The sequence below is a fragment of the Lampris incognitus genome, chromosome 4 (genome assembly GCF_029633865.1).
Source record: "Lampris incognitus isolate fLamInc1 chromosome 4, fLamInc1.hap2, whole genome shotgun sequence".
Taxonomy (NCBI): Eukaryota; Metazoa; Chordata; class Actinopteri; order Lampriformes; family Lampridae; genus Lampris; species Lampris incognitus.
Window position 1 is genome coordinate 42,797,079 of NC_079214.1, and position 7,449 is coordinate 42,804,527.

Here is a 7,449-nt window from a genome sequence, read left to right on the forward strand (position 1 = left end):
TGGCATGATCCCTTGACTTTGCAGCAGTGCTATATAAAAGTACCTGTAATCCTTCCAAGGCTGGATTATGGACCGGGCATGCCGAGCGAGTGCCCCGGAGCCCCGGACCACGAGGGACCCCAAAAGGTCAGGGGCGATACAAACACAACACTTTTATTTTTGCGCCAATCTTTCATGAGTTGAAATCAAAGATCTAAGACTTTTTCTATGTACACAAAAAGCCAATTTCTTTCAAATTTTGTTCACAAATTTGTTTAAATCTGTGTTAGTGAGCACTTCTCCTTTGCCGAGATAATCCTGACAGGTGTGGCATATCAAGATTCTGATTAGACAGCATGATTATTGCACAGGTGTGCCTTAGGCTGGTCACAAAAGGCCACTCTAAAATGTGCAGTTTTATCACAGCACAATGCCACAAGTTTTGAGGGAGCATGCAGCTGACATGCTGACTGCAGGAATGTCCACCAGAGCTGTTGCCCGTGAGTCCAATGTTCATTTCTCTACTAGAAGCCATCTCCAAAGTAGTTTCCGAGAATTTGGCAGTACATCCAACTGGCCTCACAACCGCAGACCACGTGTAACCACGCCAGCCAAGTGCCTCCACATCCGGCATCTTCACCTGCAAGATTGTCAGAGACCAGCCACCCGGGCAGCTGATGCAACAATTGGGGAAGCTCATCTGCATGCTCGTCGTCCGTCTTGACCCGACTGCAGTTCGTCATCGTAACCGACTTGAGTGGGCAAATGCTCACCTTCGATGGCGTCTGGCACTTTGGAGAAGTGTTCTCTTCACGGATGAATCCCGATTTTCCCTATACCGGGCAAATGGCAGACGGCATATATGGTGTCCTGTGGGTGAACAGTTTGCTAATGTCAACGTTGTGAATATAGAGCGGCCCATGGTGGTGGTGGGGTCATGGTATGGGCAGGCATATGCTACGGACAACGAACACGGGTGCATTTTATTTAACATTTTGAATGCACAGAGATACCGTGACGACATCCTGAGGCCCATTGTTGTGCCATTCATCCATCACCTCATGTTGCAGTATGATCATGCACGGCCCCATGTTGCAAGGATCTATACACAACTCCTGGAAGCTGAAAACATCCCAGTTCTTGTATGGCCTGCATACTCACCGGATATGTCACCTGTTGAGCATGTTTGGAATGCTCTGGATCGGCGTATACGACGGCGTGTTCCAGTTCCTGGCAAAATCCAGCAACTGTTGCCATTGAAGAGTGGACCAACGGGCCACAATCAACAACCTGATCAACTCTATGCGAAGTAGATGTTTTGCATTGCGTGAGGCAAATCGTGGTCACACCAGATACTGACTAGTTTTCTGACACCTCTTATCTGTGAAAGCCATAGTTCAGTGCCTAATAAATGTCTCTTCAAGATAGAGCTACATATTTTAGAGTGGCCTTTAATTGTGACCAGCATAAGGCACACCTGTGCAATCATGCTGTCTAATCAGCATCTTGATATGCCACACCTGTCAATGGATGGATTATCTCGGTGTAGCGAATTCGGGGGACAACGCAACCACATGAACTGCCGCGGCCGGGAAGCGAACCCGTATCGCCCGCACCGCAGGAGACATCGCTAACCGCTCGACTAAAGGGTCAGACCCGCCAGCCAGCGGCCAGCGTGTCTTCTTATCCATGCACGTTACACTACCCCCCCTCCTTCGGGAAGCGCGTCCCCGCGCTTAAGCATATCAGCTCCTTCACGCCTCAGGGCGCCTATGCTTCCGATGGCCTTATGGTTGCTCCATCCCACTTCTGACACCAATGTAGCGAATTCGAACGGCATTCTGGGAGACCGTCACCACAGCCGGGACGCGAACCCGTGTCGGTCCGACCCGTTAGTCAAGGACCAACGTGTCTACTTATCCATGCACGTTACACTACCCCGCTCCTGGTACCAAAATTATGTAGCCCGTGGAATTAGATACCACACAGGACACAATTACTTCCGGGGTTCTTGTAGCTTTAATTTTATTGTTTGAACCTTCGAATGCGGATCGTTTTACTGAGTGCATACATTCCTGTGTCTTTCGAGCAAACACCTCAAATGTTCACAGATGTGGCAAGTTTGACAGAAAAGATTCTAAAAGGAAAATAATAAATACAAAATACGGTGCAAAATACGGCAGTAGACTATGTGTGTTAACCAGGGTTTAACAAAGACATGTGGAACTTCCTGAAGATTGCGCAACTTCTCACTCTGTCAGTTACCTTGTCATGCCTGCAATGGCGAACAGTGGTCGACGGCTCGCGCCCAAAATCACCAAACATCAACTCCAGTAGCGTTACGGAGTCAGAGCACCGTCACACCGCAATCTTCAGGTGGTTCACACAAGAAAAAAAAAGAATACCCAAGATGCACTTGGATAACTTGCAGAAAGAGTACCCAAGATGCACTTGGATAACTTGCAAGGAGTTACAATAAAAGTCCGCAACACTGCCACTTACTGGTCAAAACATGCAATGACAACCAAAACTATAAAAATACACTCACAATCTGCTTCACAATTTAAATACATCAAATGACATTTTACATGGCTTGACAGTGCAACAATTACATATATTAACAGTTAAACTATACTAAATTTAAGTGGAAATCATTTAACATATTTAACAGATTTACCACCCGGCTACATCGGCAAAGAAGTGCGCTAACTCATTTACAAAATTTGAGGGAAATTTACCTTTTGTGTACATGGGGGGGGGGGGGTCTCAACACTCTCTCTTCACTTGTCAGTACATTTCCATCTCTATCCTTGATCGCTCTTACCTGCTGCACATCCTTCCCAGCTTGGTCCCTCTGTCTAGCCAATCGGTACAAGTACTTTTCTCCTTCTTTAGTGTCTAACCTCTCATACAACTCACCATACGCCTTTTTCCTTTGTCACCTCTCTTCGCTTTGCGCTAAATCTCCTTGTACTTCTGTCTACTTAATCTCTCTCCCTATCCCTCTTCTTCTTTGCCAACCTCTTCCTCTATACTTTGCTGTACTTCCTCGTTCCACCACCAAGTCTCCTTGTCTCCCTTCCTCGGTCCTGATGACACACCAAGTACCTTCCTAGCTGTCTGCCTCACTATTTCTGCAGTGCTTGCCCAGCCATCTAACTCTTCACTACCACCAGTGCCTGTTTTAACTCCACATAATAGTCTTCCTTCTTCAGCTACGACCATTTGATCCTTGGCTCTGCCTTCACACGCTACCTCTTCTTGGTCTCCAAAGTCATCCTCCATACCGCCATCCGATGCTGCCTAGCTACGTTCTCCCATCACCACCTTGCAGTCTCCAATCCCTTTCAGATCGTGCCTTCTACATAAGATATAGTCCACCTGTGTGCACTTTCCTCCACTCTTGTACGTCAGTGTTCCTCCCTCTTCTTGAAATATGTATTCACCACAGCCAATAAATATGTATTCACCACAGCCAAGTCAGAAGGACTTAGAAAGTCCCCGCCCCATTTCAGCAAAAACGAATTTTCTTATGTCTAAATGGTTTTATGGAGACAGGTATTTATCGTTAAATGTAACCTTAGTTTAGAATTTTACTAATTTTGATGCGAGCTGAACCAGAGCCCTAGAAAGATAGAGTTGCGTCAACTCCATAGACGTCAATGGGCCAATTATTTAACAGCGATGGCGGATCATGGGAGCCCCGGATAGTTCCAAACAGTGCGACCCGGGGCAATAGGATTTCTATGGCGAAGGTATGTTTCTCGCATTAATCAACGGTTAATTTACAGGTAAGAAGCTACAGTTGACATTTTAATGACCATGTTTCAAGCACGTTTGAATCAAATTAACGGTGTAATTTAAAGCGTGACAGCTCGTCAATTCCTACAGATGCGCATAGAATATGTGTCACGTTGGAATATATCTATATATAAATGTAAAAATCTGAAAATATTGGTTAGTTACCAGAAATCGCGGCTAGGCAGTTCATTTAAATGACCCGCCAAGCTTCGTTTGGAACTATTCGGCGGCTACATGAACCACGTGACCCTCTCGCGTTCTGACCCCTCATTGACGCAACTCTCTCGTTCTAGGGCTCTGAGCTGAACATAGTACGTCTACTCGGCGGCCATCTTGGAAACCCCGAACTTTCCTGATTCTATTGGTCGACCGATAGACGTGTTTACATGCGCCAAATGTGCGTGCGCAGTTTGTGAGGCAAAAGGGGGCCACGAGTCTTGAGTTTGTAAAAGTTACTACGTTCATTTCGAAGAGATCATAACGGAGAAATTGATTTAAAACGAAGCGAAATGCCTCACAGTTGTTGAGCTGTCGGATGTACAAATCGTAAAAATTGTAAAAACAAGCATCTGCATTTTTATCGCATGCCGAAAGGGAAAACTCCAATCGAAAAACGAAGAAGACAGGCATGGATTCACGCGATCCGCCGGGAGGACTGGAAGACGTGGTCAGAAGAGCGAATATCAAACGCGAAGGTTTGCGGAGAACATTTCATATCTGGTACACTACCGTTCAAAAGTTTGGGATCACCTAAACAATTTCGTGTTTTCCATGAAAAGTCACACTTATTCACCACCATATGTTGTGAAATGAATAGAAAATAGAGTCAAGACATTGACAAGGTTAGAAATAATGATTTGTATTTGAAAAAAGATTTTTTTTACATCAAACTTTGCTTTCGTCAAAGAATCCTCCATTTGCAGCAATTACAGCATTGCAGACCTTTGGCATTCTAGCTGTTAATTTGTTGAGGTAATCTGGAGAAATTGCACCCCACGCTTCCAGAAGCAGCTCCCACAAGTTGGATTGGTTGGATGGGCACTTCTTTGAGCAGATTGAGTTTCTGGAGCATCACATTTGTGGGGTCAATTAAACGCTCAAAATGGCCAGAAAAAGAGAACTTTCATCTGAAACTCGACAGTCTATTCTTGTTCTTAGAAATGAAGGCTATTCCATGCGAGAAATTGCTAAGAAATTGAAGATTTCCTACACCGGTGTGTACTACTCCCTTCAGAGGACAGCACAAACAGGCTCTAACAGGTACTATTTAATGAAGATGCCAGTTGGGGACCTGTGAGGCGTCTGTTTCTCAAACTAGAGACTCTAATGTACTTATCTTCTTGCTCAGTTGTGCAACGCGGCCTCCCACTTCTTTTTCTACTCTGGTTAGAGCCTGTTTGTGCTGTCCTCTGAAGGGAGTAGTACACACCGGTGTAGGAAATCTTCAATTTCTTAGCAATTTCTCGCCTGGAATAGCCTTCATTTCTAAGAACAAGAATAGACTGTCGAGTTTCAGATGAAAGTTCTCTTTTTCTGGCCATTTTGAGCGTTTAATTGACCCCACAAATGTGATGCTCCAGAAACTCAATCTGCTCAAAGAAGTGCCCATCCAACCAATCCAACTTGTGGGAGCTGCTTCTGGAAGCGTGGGGTGCAATTTCTCCAGATTACCTCAACAAATTAACAGCTAGAATGCCAAAGGTCTGCAATGCTGTAATTGCTGCAAATGGAGGATTCTTTGACGAAAGCAAAGTTTGATGTAAAAAAAATCTTATTTCAAATACAAATCATTATTTCTAACCTTGTCAATGTCTTGACTCTATTTTCTATTCATTTCACAACATATGGTGGTGAATAAGTGTGACTTTTCATGGAAAACACAAAATTGTTTGGGTGATCCCAAACTTTTGAACGGTAGTGTATGTATCCGTTTCTTACACAAATACGTATTGTCATTGAACATACGCAAGTAACAGCTCTAAATGTAGAGCAACTGCCAAACCAAAGTTTGAGTTAATGTCTAGCCTTCAAGTTTGACGATTCCATCAGCTTTCTTGTGTCATAATGCTCGAGGTCATAATTTGACTCCAGCCTCGGTCTCATAACCGTACAAACAATTCAACTTTTGTTGAGTACAATTCAACCATACAAACTACGAGGGCTTACCATTGATTTGATGAAGCAAACATTGTTTCCTTCAATAACGGATAGTAAAAGCAGTCTTGGACATGTCCACCAACAACGTAATCGTATGCTCCTAAAGACTTGTATGCTTTCACTGATTCTTTCGTAAATATACTTGGCGTGTCTATGAGGTCTTCAGTCACATCCCTCCAGCCGATGTTTGGCAGCTTCGTGATATCACTTGTCCACCGAGCTTCAGCAGGCATAAACGGACCGGGAAGTTGTTTTCTCCAGTGCTTAGCGTAAGTTTCGACTCGTAATGCTTTCTGTCTTACTTGCAACATATTCTGAGATTTCCATTTTCTCAAATTTCTAACTTTTCTCAGTTTAATTTTGATTTGAAAATCAAATCCTAGAATGCACTGGGACACGTCATCAGTGATGTTTCCTGAGGTCCTCGGGCGTTTCGGGTCTTTCAACATCATACACCCTCTCTCAGGCGACCCAGCCAGGGGTAATCAGGCCCTGGCTTGTGTCCCAGCAGCATTGGCCCACAGATCACTTCTTCTGATCCAAAGCCATCTGGAGGCCCTCTCTGCAGCCTCCATGGAAGACTTGATATTCGCTTTCATCTGTGAGTTTCATAGGTACGCACGTTGTTTGTCCATGTTTTGCCACACGTTCTGCAGGCACATCTTGTTTACAATGCAGCTTTACATCACACGATAAGGGGTCTATAGTCTTTGCTAAGGACCTTGATTTGCTGACTCAGGTGTGTAACTGCTTTGTTGGAAGAAAGATCTGCACCCACATCAGCCCCGTCTGGATCATGTTGCCCATCCCTGCCTGCTCCCATTCACAAATGACCCCATGCATGAAGTGTCTGTTGTAGGGTAATGTTATGCAGCCAACAGCTCCCCCTGGGGGCACTGATTGATGTATACTTGCCTTGTGTAACGTGCCCCAGTTGCGTTATGGGCACAGCCGGTGAATACACGTTACTAAGCGACACAGCCCGACTCTGTCTGTTATTTATATGCACCTACACATGCAACATGGTGTCAGAAGCTGTATTGGAACCCAAAGTTAGTCTTACGTTGCCTGTTGCTTGAACAGCGTGCGTTTATTTTTTTACTAAGCGTAGCTAGAAGTTTTAGTTAGCCTGCTAGCATTAGCATCGAGCCAAGACGATGGCTTCCAATATTCCGCCGCCGGAGCCCATGAAGATGACTGGGGATCTTCACAGCGCCTAGGCTAGCTTTCGATCAGAGTTTGAGGATTATTTGCTTGCGACCGGGATCGACAAGGCAGAGAAGCCGGTGCAGGCAGCAACGCTCCGGAGGCTAATGGGGAAGGAATGCCTCCATGTTTACGTGCACAACCTGGGGCTCACAGCGGAAGAGCAGAAAGACGCCGGAGCGATACTCGACAAACTGGGGGAATACTTTACACCTACCAAAAACGTCATCTTTGAGAGGTATGTTTTTGGCAACCTTAAACAAGAGGAAGGAGAACCTGTGGATGCTATTGTCACAAGACTGAGAG